The sequence below is a fragment of the Leopardus geoffroyi genome, chromosome E1, assembly GCF_018350155.1.
Source record: "Leopardus geoffroyi isolate Oge1 chromosome E1, O.geoffroyi_Oge1_pat1.0, whole genome shotgun sequence".
Classification (NCBI taxonomy): Eukaryota; Metazoa; Chordata; class Mammalia; order Carnivora; family Felidae; genus Leopardus; species Leopardus geoffroyi.
Genome location: NC_059330.1, coordinates 60,812,020 through 60,826,052, shown reverse-complemented (window position 1 = coordinate 60,826,052; position 14,033 = coordinate 60,812,020). Strand labels below are relative to the sequence as shown.

Genomic DNA, 14,033 nt, shown 5'->3' with positions numbered 1-14,033 from the left:
CCGTCCCTGGGGACCCTGGGGACGGTGACAGAGTGGGTTGGGGGCACACGTGCTTCTGGCCCCTGCAGTCAGGGCGGTGTCTCACTGGGCTGGTGGTGGGGACGAGGCTTCTTGGCACAGGTGTCTTGTGAGCCCGGCGGGAGACAGCCAAGCAGAGGGGAGGTGGGAAGTGTTTGCCAGCCTAGCCCCCGGGCTCGCAGGACTCTACTGTCCGGCTGGGGACCCCTCCCGGCCACGGCTGCAAGGACCATGATGCCGGCAGAAGCACCTGGCCCGGGCGCTCCCTCCCCACCCAGCTCTGGCTGCGGGGGGGGGGGGGCTCCCCCCTCTCGTCTCCCCAGGTGCTTAGTCACCTCCCTTGCAGTGTTGGTGAAAGGCTGGCCAGGTCAGCCTTGTGCACAGACACCGAAGTACGTGCGGGGGTCACTGCACCCCCGCAGCTGGGGAGAAAGCGGCAGCAGCCGCTATGAGGCGCTGCGGGAGCGGGGGGCCCCCGTGCACCCGGCCCGCCAACAGACCCGGCTCCCAGTTCCCCTCTTCCCAAAGGGGGACGAGTTGCCGACAGCGCTGACAGAAGCAGGCGTTTTCCGAGTCGCGTCAGTGACTCCTAGGTGCGGGCAGCTCTTGAGCCTGTGAACCATTCCTGGAAGGGGCCCCGCGGACACCGGTGCTGTGACTCCTGTGTCAGTACGTAGGTGCCGCCGGGAGGCTACGTCTGTCGGCCCCGGGCCCCACGCCCAGTCTCCCTGCACCACGCCAAGCGTCCGCCTCCTTCCCTGTCTCCTTCCCAGTCTCCTCCCCTGTCACCCTCTCTCTCCGGTTTTCTGTCCTTCGCCACGGTGGTGGCAGGTGAGAGGGCTCAGGCAGAGCGAGTGGGGCTGCCACATTTGATTTCAGAAAATGAGTCCTTTTTTACGTGTAAGCACGTCCCAAATATTGCATGGAACACATACTCCAAAATGGGGGGTTGCGTATCCGAGGTTCAAGTGTGACGGGGGGTCCGTATCATGCCTGGCAAGCCCAGAGAGCTGCCTGTCTCACCAGGGAGAAGTTTCTCCGGATAAATTCCCCGGAACAACCGAACGTTGCTGCGCACGGGGCGGCACCACCGATGCCACGAGACCCGGGCCTGGCTGCTCTTGCAACCAATGCACAACGGCCACCGGGGGTGGGGTCAGTCAGGGGCCGGAGGAAGAGGGCGCAGCCACCACAGGGCAGGGGGAGCTCGGCCCAGGGACTGCGGCTGCCCTCGGGGGCCTCCAGGACCCGGTCACTGAGGCCTGGAGGCCCAGATGGCCTCCCTAGTGGCGAGTTTTGCTGGCCGGGGTGCCGCTCTCGCTCTGGGTAAGGGCTGCTGTCCAGAGATGGCCAGGCCTGGGCTCGGCTCCTCACACGAGTGGACAAACGGGCAGAGCCAGCATACCAGGGGGCAGGAGTTAGAAATGGCATTGTTCAGTAGGTTAAGCGTCCGACTTCAGCTCAGGTCACGATCTTGCAGTTCATGAGTTCAAGCCCCCTTCTGGCTCTCTGCTGTCAGCACAGAGCCCACTTTGGATCCTCTGTCTTCCTCTCTCTCTCTCTGCCCCTCCCAGCTGGTGCTCTCTTTCTCTCTCTTTCAAAAAATAAATAAACATGAAAAAAAAAAAAAAAGCAACAGCGTTCCGTGGGGCCTCCGCTGCCTTTGGCTCTGTGCCCAGAGAGCAGCCTGCTGTGATCGTGGCCTGAAGTGCAAAGTCCCCAGAAGCACATCCAAACCGCACTCAGATGACCCCTGACCTCCCAGTAAAGACGGGATTCCCCGGAGCAGGAGTGCCAGGAGGGGTTCAGCGGTGCAATGAACGGTGAGGGGGACCCCTGCCTGCCAGACCCGGCTCCCTGCCCTGCCCTCTGACCGCTGGACTGTTCTGAGGGTAGGCAGCCGAGACGGGCACTGTCCTCACAGATAAGCCTGAGGTTCAGCGTTGGCATCCGTGCCTTGAGCCTGGCTCAGATCTATGCCCAGGTCCAAAAGGAAGGGGCAATGATCAGTAGAAAAAGTCAGGTGGGGCCCAGGACAGCTGTGGGACCCCAGAAGGTTCAGGGTGGCAGGATGTGCAAGAGAACAATGGAAGCTTGCCCCCCTCTCCGGTCCAGCTCTTTTTTTCTTTTCCTCTCTTTTAACAAAATTTTTTTAACGTTTATTTATTTTTGAGACAGAGAGAGACACAGCACGAAGGGGGGAGGGTCAGAGAGAGAGGGAGACACAGAATCGGAAACAGGCTCCAGGCTCTGGGCTGTCAGCACAGAGCGCGACGCGGGGCTCGAACTCACAGATCGCGAGATCATGACCTGAGCCGAAGTCGGACACGTAACCGACGGAGCCACCCGGGCGCCCCTCTTTTCTCTTTTTTAAATCGGCTCCACACCCAACATGGGGCTTGAACTCATGGCCCTGAGTGTAATAGTTGCAGCTCTACCAACTGAGCCAGCCGGACAGTCCCCGGTCCGGCTCTTTTCTGGCAGGTTTTCCTGAGCTCCTATAAGGTGGAAGTTTGCGTCTGTGTTTTTCAGATTTAGTTCGAGTATATTAAGACTTGTCCATGGTCCTGGAGGTCTGCCCCAAAGCTGGAGGGCTCCTGATCCCCTGGCTCTGTCCCCTGGTGTCAGGGCCCGGCAGAGTTCTGCAGCCACTCGAGGGATCGCTCTGCACCATTGAAGGACCCTGACCCTCCAGGCACCTGGCCTGGGCTGGGGGTGGGAGCGGGGAGGACAGGCCCTCTCGTTCTGAACGACACGCGCTGACACGTAGCCCCGGCCTAGCGGGAAGCCGCCTCCTCTTCCAGTCCACGCTCTTTCCCGCCAGGGATTGGAGGTGCCCTAAGCCCTCAGCCCGGAGCACGCAGACCACCCACAGCCCAGCCACGCCCAACTGGCCTCCCCCAGCCCCTCAGCTCTGCTCCCAGGCCCAAGCCCTCTCAGACCAATAACCCAGGACCCGTAGGGCAGGCCTGGGTACTGATGATTATTTTTGACCCTCTGGGGGCTCCAAGGTGCTCCCAGGTAGAAACTTGGCTCTGAGTGTCACGGGGGTGGGGATCGGGGGGTCATTGAGGGGACTGCTCAGGACGGTCACAGCCTAGATGACCCCTGCCTGCCTCGGTAGCAGATGAGACTGACCCAGCTCAAGTCCAGCACCAGCTCAGGGACAAAGGCCTTGGGAGCGAAGCAGGCACTGTGCCTTCTTCTTCACCAGGAGGGGCCTGGTCTGTCTCATGTGTTGACCCACAGGCTGTCACAGCGACATCTGGGCTGGCTCAGACACGGCCACCCAGCACCACAGGGGTTGTGACAGAGGACATGACACCAGCCAAGGCGGGCACAGTTTGGAGGTGAAAAGGGGTGCAGCCCAAGTGTCCCCTTCTCCCCTGCCTGGAACCAGGGGATTTCATGGAGAGTCAGGACGTCTCCCAGCAAAAGGAGAGTGTGAAGAGTGGCTAAGAGGTGACTGCGGGTGAGGGGAGGGCCCTCAGAGCCTGGGGGAGGGGTCACAGGTCACAGGAGCGGGGGCTGGGCCCCAGGAAGAGAAGCCTGGAGCCCCAGCCAGTGCCCATCTGGGAGCCTTGCCCTCTGGGGGCACAAGCTCCAGCCTCCCCGGAGGACACAACAGAGGATGCCGGATGCTGGTAGGGAATCCGTGATGCTTCCTGGCTTGTCTTGTAACCGGTTAGTTGTGATTAGAAACACATGTGTAAATAGCACACCTAAGGATGATGTGTGTTTCTCAAGGTGAGGCTAAAATAGATAAGACTTTAAAATTAGTCAATGTAAAATGATTGTTAGGATTTGAGAGCACGAGGCGCATTAAAAACGGCAGAGGCTGGCGGGGTCGGCCCTGGCTGGTGGGCTTCCCTCGGTGCTTCCCAGGGTGGCCAGGCAGGGACTGCACCCCATGTCCCCAGGAGGCCGTGCCCTGGGGGCGGAGGTGACCACCCCCCACCCCAGCTGGCTCATGTGACCGGGGACGGCCGCCTGCCTTTCACATTCCTTTTGCTTGTCAACATGCCCACTCCCTTCCAAAGTCCAGTGTGGCAGGCAGCACGTTTTACACGAACATGCCTTTGTTGAGGTGACCCCCTCTCCACGTCACCCGGTCCAAGCGAGGACCAGAAGGGAGGCCGGGGGCAGGCCGCTCGGGCCCACGGGGACTGAGCACCTCCTGTGTGCAGAGCACGTCCGAGGACCTGAGGGAACCGCAGAGGGGGTGTGTGTGCCCGTGTGGGCCTGCGTGTGCCTGGGTGTGGGGGTGTCACGGGGTGCCGGGGTGACATCACAGAAGACCCCGCGGAGGCGGCGGCTTCGCCGGGCTGGGTGGCCCTGGTTCTGCGTGGAGGGAGGCCCAGGAAGGTGCAGGATTGTGAAAGAAGTTATTTACTTATTCTCAGTCAGCATCCCACGGAGTTTTCTTACAACTCGAAACGTGACTGTAAACGTATTGGGAAGGAGAAACCCCGACAAGAGTCAGGAAGACGTGTGGTGAGGAAGGTTTCGAGGGGAAGGGTCTCCTCCCGGCTACTGCAGACCCCTGGGCACCTCCTGCCTTTCCCGCTAAGTGCTGCAGTCACGCTTGAGGAGCGTGGTGGACGCAAATGCACGTCTGGACAGAGGGCTCAGCGCCATGTCTGTGCTCCGGGCGTCGGGTGACCACCAGGCCACCGACGGGAGGCCCTGCTGCTTGCTCAGCCGCCAAACCTTGGCGCTGGCTTCCGTGTTCTGGGACTGGTTCCGTGTGAATCGTCCACGCTGCGTTCAGGACACCTGCCCGCTAGCTCGGGTGCGCCTTCGCTTATCCCTGCGGGGTCGGAGCCGGGATCAAGGAGCTGTCCTCCCCTGGAGTGCGTCCTCTCACCTGCAGCCAGAGGAGAGCACGGCCTGCCACCTCCCACCCCCAAGACAGGGACCCCGACCCACAAGGAGCACCAGGGAAGGGTGGGCACCAAAGCCCATGCTGAGGTCAGCCAGTGGCAGCAGAGAGCCGTGTGGGTCCACCGATGGCCGAGAGGCAAACGTGGTGTCCCCTGAGGCCAGGGGATCGTCCGGAGGCCACTGGGAGGGAAGCCCAGTCCCCACGGACTGTAGTTAAAGATGGAAACCCTGGGGGCCTGAGGCTTCCTGCAAGCTTGGAAGGCAAGCCAGAGGTCACACAACACGGGGTGACTCTTCTGCTGGCTCCCTGTGGCGCAGCCTGGTGTCAGGGATCAGACAGGACCCAGGCAGAGGTCTCCCTCGGGAGACACAGAGGGCTCTGGCTAGGGGACCCGGACAGACCACCGGGACCAGCAAGCACACCCGTGGGCCATTGGGCACCATTTTGTGTCTCCTAATTTAAGAAAATCCATGTCGGGTGGAGGGGAAGGAAAAAGAAGGAAAATTTGTGTTCTGCAATTCAAGAAAAGTTATTTTGTAAAATTACTAGGGGGCCGCCTGGGGGGCTCAGGCGGTAAAGTTGTCAGCTCAGGTCCTGATCTCACGGATCATGGAGCCCCGAGTGGGCTCTGTGCCGACACCTCAGAGCCTGGAGCCTGCTTCCCATTCTGTGTCTCCCTCTCCGCCCCTCCCCTGCTCACACTCTGTCTCTTTCTCTCTCCCAAAAGTAAATAAACGTTAAAAAAAAAAAAAAAATACTCGGGAAAAACTTTCGCAGATCTTATCTGAGGTGCCTGGAAAAAGCCCCAGCATGCGAAGTTTCGACGCCTCTTTCTAAAACCTTCCATTCACACAAGCAACATGTGATGGTAATGAGCTGTTCGAGCCTGATCACCACGATTGCTGACTGCTGACGGGCAACAAAACCAAAAAGGGGCTGCCCCTGGATAGTTTCCAGTGGTGAAATCTCCACGTCTGTCACGTTACGCAGAGCAGATTCGGGCAGGTTTGGGACGGCCACCCTTACGCACCCATCAACAAATTCTAGTTCCGAGAAGACAGCTGATCACGTTATGCTAATGGACTTGTGAGGGACAGACCCGTAAGGAAAAATACAGACAGAGCAGGACAGAAACGGCCTTCCAGCGTGACATCAGCTGACAAAGCACCCGGAAACTTGTGGGTTGGTAGCGTCGTGGCCCAAAGACAGATGCTGGATGGAGGAGACGGGTGTGCCCCTCAATGGACGCCTCGGGCACAGCCCACTGTCCTGCAAGAAAGCAGAGTTGGACCCAGTCACGTGTCACTTGCAAAATGGCTTTGAGATGATTCATGATTCAAACATGGAAGTCAGTCCAGTTTGGCCATCCATGGATCCCCCACCTGGGAGGCCTCTGGAAGAGGCCACTTCAAACAGATAACACTTAAATTTTTTTTAACGTTTATTTATTTTCGAGAGCGAGAGCGTGAATAGGGAAGAGGCAGAGAGAGAGGGAGACACAGAATCCGAAGCAGGCTCTAGGCTCCGAGCTGCCAGCACAGAGCCCGACGCGGGGCTCGAACCCACGAACCGTGAGATCATGACCTGAGCCGAAATCAGACGCTTAACTGACTGAGCCACCCAGGCGCCCCCAGACAACACTTTTTAAATGAAACCTCGAAGCTTTCAAGGAAAGGACAGAATGATATAAACATGTGGCGTCCCGTTATTCCAGAAATAACCAAGGGAGAAATAATCGAGCAGGAACACCTTTGCCTCACAGATGACAGTTTGTTTCCTTAAAACACAAGTCTTGCAAACGCATAAAGAGAAGACCCCAAGGAAGATGGGCAGAGTTTGCTAAGGTGGTGGCACCACGGAAACCCAGAGGGGAGCCGGGCTGGGGTGGTCCCGGCAGCAGGGGCCCCAGCGGGGGTGGGGCGGGGGGTGTGCCTCACAGAGCCCTGAAATCCAGGGCAGGGGCCTGGGGGAGCGTGAGCCGAGGCCTCCCCAAAGGGCCCTGCTGGGTGAGACCCAGATGCAGAGTAATGGACATGACCCCACACGCTCCCTCCGCACCCTGGTTTGTGCAGGATTGTCGGGGTCGGGAGAAAGCAGGGCGCGTGCGGCTGCGGGCTTGGGGCAGGGGACGGTGGGAGTGTCCTGGGGCGACCGTGATGGTGAAATTATGAAACGTGGAAGTTTGGGGTTCGAGAGCGAACAGCTAAGAAAGAATTCTTGAGACATTTTTGGCGCAAAAAGGTGGTTTTACTGAAGCACGGGGACAGGACCCGTGGACAGAAGGAGCTGCATTGGGTTGTGAGGAGTGACTGATTCTACACTTTTTAATCGGGGCGGGGGGGGGGGTAGGGATAGCGTCTGTCCTCCAAGAATTTGGAGCAAGGCTTTCGGGACCTTGCGGGGCTACTGTTAAGGTTACTGTTAGTGTTTAATGAAACATAAACGTTAAGGCACTAGGGCAGCCTCGAGCTTCTAGAGCAAGGGCGCACGCTGTGTGTCTCAGGGATCGGTGGCTGTAAGGAGATTTAATTCTGGCCACCTTCCTCTTGCCTTCGTTTCCCTCATCAGTAACAAAGGACTACAAACGGGGGGTTCAAGGCAACACAAGTTTATTTTCTCACAGTGCTGGAGATCGGAAACCCAAAACCCACGCTCCCTCCTGGGCTCCAGTCGAGGATCCTTCCTGGTCTCTTCAGCTTCTGGTGGCTCAGGAGTTCCTGGGCCAGTGGCTGCCCTCGTCTCTGCCCCCGTCGTCCTGCCGTGTTCTCCCTGCGTGCCTCTGTCTCTGTCCGGATTTTCCTCATCTTCTGAGGACACGAATCATACTGGATTCAGAGCTCACCCGACTCCGGTGCGCTCTCATCCTACGTAATTAGGTCTGCAGAGACCCCACATCCAAACGAGGTCACATTCACAGGTTGTGGGCAGACGTGACTTTTGGGGGCCGCCATTCACCCGGTCCCCACAGTGAGAGGGGGGTCGGGGAGGGAGGGCCGGGGCAGGGGCCGTCTATGAGGGAGGATCTCCTCCAACAGGATTCCGCCTACGCGAAGTCGCGTGTGTGTGCTCGTCCACGCACGAGAGCACACGCGGATGATGGGCTCGGAGACACCGCGGCTCCTCCCGGGGCCAGTCTTTCAGGGGTTCTTTCTTCCTCACCTTCTCTCCGCCGCGTGCCCTTGCTTTGCGAACGTGGTGTGTGTGTAATGACTTGAAGAGAAGCCCTTCTTGCCGCGGAAGTTAAGCTGGAAGGAAGTTTGGAAAAATCACACGCAGGTAGCCAGAGAGGCAGCACCAGCCCGCACCCAGGCCGCCTGGAAAGGGGCCTCTCCTGGTGAGGCCCGCAGGACCCGGCTCCCAGGGAGCCGCACCCCTACTGTCCCGGGGCGGGGGCCCAGCCACCAGAAACTGTAGCCTGTTGAACCGTCAGGAAGCACTGAAATAAAGCTTCTCTACGTGTGAGGGATGCACAGAGGGGCAGAACAGTGCATCGAAGAGCCAGGGAGCGATGCCCGGGGGCTGGGGAAGGGGACGCAGAACGTGGGGCTGAAGGTGCAGGTCAGGGTCAAGGTCCAGGTCAGAGCCGGGTGGGAGCCTTCTGGCACGGCCTGCACCGGAGGTGAGAACGGTGTGCGAGGGCCACGGGCAGTTCTGGGCCCTGAACGCTGTTACATTAAACCAATGCCCGCCCACGGACGGGACACTGCCTGTTGGGTGTTGAGCGGTTGCCTCTAATTCGTGAAACTTAGGAACATGGCTACTAGAACATTCATAAGATGCCAGGTCCCTACAGCACATTAGCCAAAACCCTCCGTCCAGGAGACTCGGGGTCCGTGTCCTCACAGAGGCCGCTCTGGGCTTGGCACGGGCTCCTGCTCACCGGAGACCAGAGCACCGGGACTTAAGGGCAGGGGGCTTTGTTGTTGCCGACACGTCACACTCGACGCGACCCACCCCAGTGCGGTGTCTGAACGGGGTGTCGGATGGGGGTCCCCAAAGGTGGGTCGGCGGAAGCGGGTGGGAAGAATTCACCGGAGGCGGAACAAAGGAGACGGAGGTTTAGTGAACACGCCGCAGGGGAGCGGCAGGCAGGGCAGGACTGCAGAGGTGAGGCCTGTCTGCCGCCAGGCGCCAGGCGGTGGGAGGGGGCCGCTTTTAAAAGGGGAAGATGACGAGGTGTGGTGACACACGGGATTCTCCCTCTTTCGGTAACTGTGTCTGGCTGTAAGTAGCCCGTCGGTCAGTTAGGGCCTGTGGATGTTTCGGGGGGGTCGCCTGGCGGGCAGGTCTGAATTCAGCCAAGCAGACACCATGGCCTTTTCTGCATCCCACCCCTCAAGGCTCTTTCCTGAAAGCGACCTCCGCATGCCCTCCAGACACGTCGGCAGTGACAGATCTTTGCACGTGGGTGGCCGTCGCATCCTCAGCAGCTTCTTCCTGCTGAGCAAGGGGCAGAGAGACGTCCCCACCTACACTTGTCTCCGCGTCAGGGGTTGGCGCAGTTATAGACCAGAGCACGGTATTATATGGTGTGCTGACGGGCGGTTAGGCGGCCGGGCCCGTGGGATGTGGGGGAGGGGACCCTCCGATGGTGTGGGCTGTTGAACTATCGTTCGTATATGGAATTGCTGCATTCTAGAAGAGACCAGTGTAACAAAGAGACCGACGAGAGGCGACCAGTAATTAGGAGTCCTAAGAAGGAAAGAAGCCATGAACAGATTTGTTTCCAGGAAAACCATCCTGGTGTTACACGGTCCCAGAAGGGGTGAGGATTGTCTTGTGAGAGCAGGACATCAAGGGGGAGCGGCTCCAGGTAAGTTCTGATTTCTGACCAAGTAAAATTCAGAGAGGTCACCCTGAAGAAAAGGTCGAGAATGAAGTCTTGGAATTGGGAGGGAGGAGTCGTGAGAGTTTCGAGAGGAAAGCATTCGGGGAGTTTTCTAAGATAATATCACAGGATGACTGATTGCCAGGGAATGAGGATTGGCAGTGGGCCAGATTCATGGGCCTCGAGGCTCAGGTGTGAAGAGGCAGAGATCTCCACCCAGCGCCGGGCTGGACCTGGCAGGAGCTCTTCCTCGTCTGGGGCCAAGGCCGCCTTGATTCTGGGAAGATGGGCCCGTGGGGAGAAGCCGTGGAATGTTACCGCTGACGGGGTGGTCAGGAGAGCCTGACCTGATGGGGCCCTGTCCGGACGGCCTGAGTGGCTTTCTGTCCTGCGGGAGACGAATTCGTTAGAAAAACAAGTCCAGTTTTAACAAACTGGGTCTAACCACTTACATAAGCTCAGCAAGAATAGGGATTGATCGTATAGATCTCTTAAAATCTGCTTTGCTGGAACCTTTCATAAGGCGTCTAGATTGAACTCTTAGTAGCCTCTCCAGGCCAGAAGCCAAGCCAAATACTTGCCATCAGACCTGCCTGCAATCCCTGAAGATTTGGGCAGATTCCTCTCCACGAGGCCCCCAAAGTATCCTGAGGTTCCTGCACCTTCCAGGAGTGACCTTCTTTACTCAGCTGGCGAGGCTGCGGGGAACTCTGTCAGCAGGTATCTGGCCACCATTGCCAAGGGGCTTGATGGCTGCATGTTTCATAAAGTCCACCTTAGTTCCTTAGAGCTCTTTGGTCATATGCGAGTCTACGAATGTCACTCTCAAATAGGACGTTCCAGTCAAAGCCTTGGTAAAATAACCAGTGTTCCCAGTGGTGTCCTGTTACAAGGAGACCAGAATCTTAGCAAACCTCTGCAAAGACTATAAGTGCCAAGGAAGAAAGAATGCTCACTGAGAGTTTCTGAGTTTCAGAGGGTTCAGGTAGACAGAAAAGTTAAATGCCTCAGTCTGTTCACAAATGAATACTTTATCACATTTCTGTAAGTCACAAGTATCTTAGGAGAGAGTTTCTTTAATCTAGAAGAACAAACATTAGAGAACCAGCAATGTTTCCAATAAGGGTCAGAAAACCATAATCATCTTCTTCAGCTCATTTAGTCCCATATTTCTAATTCTTATTCCGTTTGAATGCAGCTTTTTAGTTCTGGAAACTCTTAACCCCGTTCAAGTTTCATGAAAGATATTGACTACCTGTGTTTGTCAAAAGCCCTTTTTATGAATCTCCTTGAAGACGAAGTGTGTTTTGTAAGAGCATCAGAACAACAGCTGTAAAAAAGACAACACTCAGAAATGGACATCGTTAACCATCTGATATGAGGTTCATTAGGATGCAACTCATGAGAAAAGTCAGTTATTTCTGTGACGCATAACATTTCAATAATCAGAATATCAAGTGATGACCTTCTACCAGAACATAAAATGCCAAACAAGGCTAAATAGGATTACAGATCAGCAAAGACCTGATAAAGACAAAACTAGAAACTTTGGTTTTCCGGGCAGATAAAGAGAAAACAATGTTGTTTACATTTCGTTATCCAGAACAGACCAACAGTCCAAGGAAACTTGGTCTTTTCACCACAAAGCAGAATAGCAGTGGAGTTTTAGAATCCATTCATTTCAACCTTAGTCCGTCCTGACCACACATAAAATTCCTTTCCAAGGATTTCCCTTCATGAACCTTCTACAACTTTTCTTCCGTATTCAGATTTTGTCGCAAGACGTTTCCCTCCAAACAACCAGTCTCATTTAGGACAGAATTACCTTTTACCTTCAACAAAAATGTATTTCCATTCCTTAGATCTTTCTTACATGGCTCCTACTTTCCTACATACAGAGTTGTTTCCCTTGTTTCCGTGAGTCTTGATTACATTTAGCAGAATTCTGCACTCTTAGAAACCTTAGTCTCTAGTGAAAACTAAATAGCAACCAACTGTGAACTGTTATACCAGAATTCTTCAGATGACAAATTTATGGATACATTTAAGCACAAAGCATGTTTTCCAACAGACCCAAATATCCTTAGTTTCTTTGCAATAAGAAGTCAAAAGCAGATAAATCTTATGTTCAGTAATCAATGCTTTCGCACTTTATCCTATTTGGAAAAGACCTAGATGTCCAATGAATTCAATCCAATTTAGCATCCAAACAAAACTTGAAAACGTTCAGATTGCCAAAGACTTTGAAAGTTATCTTAACAGTTACCCATGGGGGCGTCTGGGTCGCTCAGTTGGTTGAGTGTCTGACTTTGACTCAGGTCATGATCTCGCAGTTCGTGGGTTTGAGCCCCATGTCGGGCTCTGTGCTGACAGCTCAGAGCCTGGAGCCTGCTTCAGATTCTGTGTCTCCCTCTCTCTTTGCCCCTCCCCTGCTCATGCTCATGCTCTCTCTCTCTCTCTCAAAAATAAATAAGCATTAAAAAAAATTAAAAACCAAAAACCAAAAACAAACAAAAAACACAATTACCCGTGAAAACTTTGAGACAGACAAAATTAACCATCATTTTCAGTCATCTTTTTGCTGACAAATTGTGATGGAGACAGCATAGACGTACTTGACCCAAGTAAACCTTGGTAGAATAAAAGTTTCATATTTAATGCTCATAACTCTAAAGACATGCTCTATCTTAATTAAACCAACAAAATTAGTTTAAATACTGAACTGAGTTCCACCTGGGTCCACTTAAAAGTCAATCAGTTTGCTCCCCCTTCTCAGTTTTTACCTGGGGCACCAGTGGGGAAGTCTGAAGGGGGTGGTCTTCACCCCTTGACAGGGAGGGTGGGAGGAGGAGCTGATTTGGGGCCAAGAAGGCAGGCAAGACACATTCTACAGTTGTTGTGGAGGTCGGAGTTTGGGGACAGTGCCGTGAGGGTATGTATGGGACTTCCAACCATTTGGAGGAGTTCTGGCAAAGGAGGACAAGCTGGAAAATAGCATTATAAGAAAGAGCTCCGTGGGGGCGCCTGGGTGGCGCAGTCGGTTAGGCGTCCGACTTCAGCCAGGTCACGATCTCATGGTCTGTGAGTTCAAGCCCCGCGTCAGGCTCTGGGCTGATGGCTCAGAGCCTGGAGCCTGTTTCCGATTCTGTGTCTCCCTCTCTCTCTGCCCCTCCCCCATTCATGCTCTGTCTCTCTCTGTTCCAAAAATGAATAAACGTTGAAAAAAAAAAGAAAGAGCTCCGTGGAGGGGCCACACCTCTTCATCTGGGAGTTTGTACTGAGGCCAGGAAGCAAAACGATGAGATGTTTTTCCCCCAGACGTTGGGGTCAAATGTGTTCCCGTTTTTAAGAACACGGCCCGAGGGCGAGTCCGAAAAAAGAGAGGGGGTCCCACGGCGGGAAAGACTGGCTGCCTCTTCCAAAGGGGGGTCCCGCCAAAGGGAATGGAGCCCCAACTCGTGATTTCGGTCAAGGCATCTGCTGACCTGGGAAAGCACGGGACCTAAACGAGGTGAGCGAGTCTTCTGGAGGCACCCCACCTCGGAAGGGGGCGCAGCAGAGGGGTACACCACTGCCTGTCGGGGCGTCTCCCGGCAACGGGGAGGCGGACGCACCACTCAGAGACCTGGGAACAGGCGTGCGCACAGGCCCAGGTGGCGGCGGAGAGCGGCAGCAAAGAGTTCCCACCGAGTCCGGGACGCACGTGGGTTCCCCCTGGGCAAGCTGCCAATTGTGCTGGACTTTGGGAACAGACCTGTGGGACAGAGTGAGGAAGCAGAGGCAGCGGCCCTTTGCCCTCGTGGACCCGGGCAGGTCGGCGTGTTCGCCCTCCGACCTTCAGACCACTCAGGGCCCCCGCCCCCCCTGCCCTGAGGCCTTCGGTTGTCTGGGCCGTCTTAGGATCAGGCCGCCAAAGGCCTAAAAGAACCAGGAGAGGAAGGGAAAGGTCCCTCCAAAGGGCAAAAGGAAACCCTTCTCCCTTTCAGGCAAGGTGGGGGAGGGTCCGGTTGGTTCCTCTGGGGGTTCGGATCCTCATCAAGGGGTAGCCTCAGCCACAGGTGGTCAGTTCCCCAAGGACCTAGAGTCCATCCACCAGGGAAAGTCCCGAGAGAAAATCCAGGGAGAGTCCTGGACCGGCAAAGTCTCCTCATGCAAGGTTCCCCCAAATGTGGGGGCACAAAGTCTCTCCGTATGGGCCCCAAATGTGGGCAACATCAGCTGGAAGCGGGTGGCTGGTGGGGGGGGGGGTGGGGAGAATTCACTCGAGGCAGAACAAAGGAGATGGAAGTTTCCTGCATACAC

At 55.9% G+C, this 14,033-nt stretch overlaps 1 protein-coding gene across 1 annotated transcript in view; it reads left to right on the top strand.

Annotated features, from left to right (window-relative positions):
- SECTM1 (secreted and transmembrane 1) overlaps positions 1-14,033 on the top strand; it is a 38,307-nt gene that overhangs the window by 18,415 nt on the left and 5,859 nt on the right. The window lies entirely within an intron of this gene.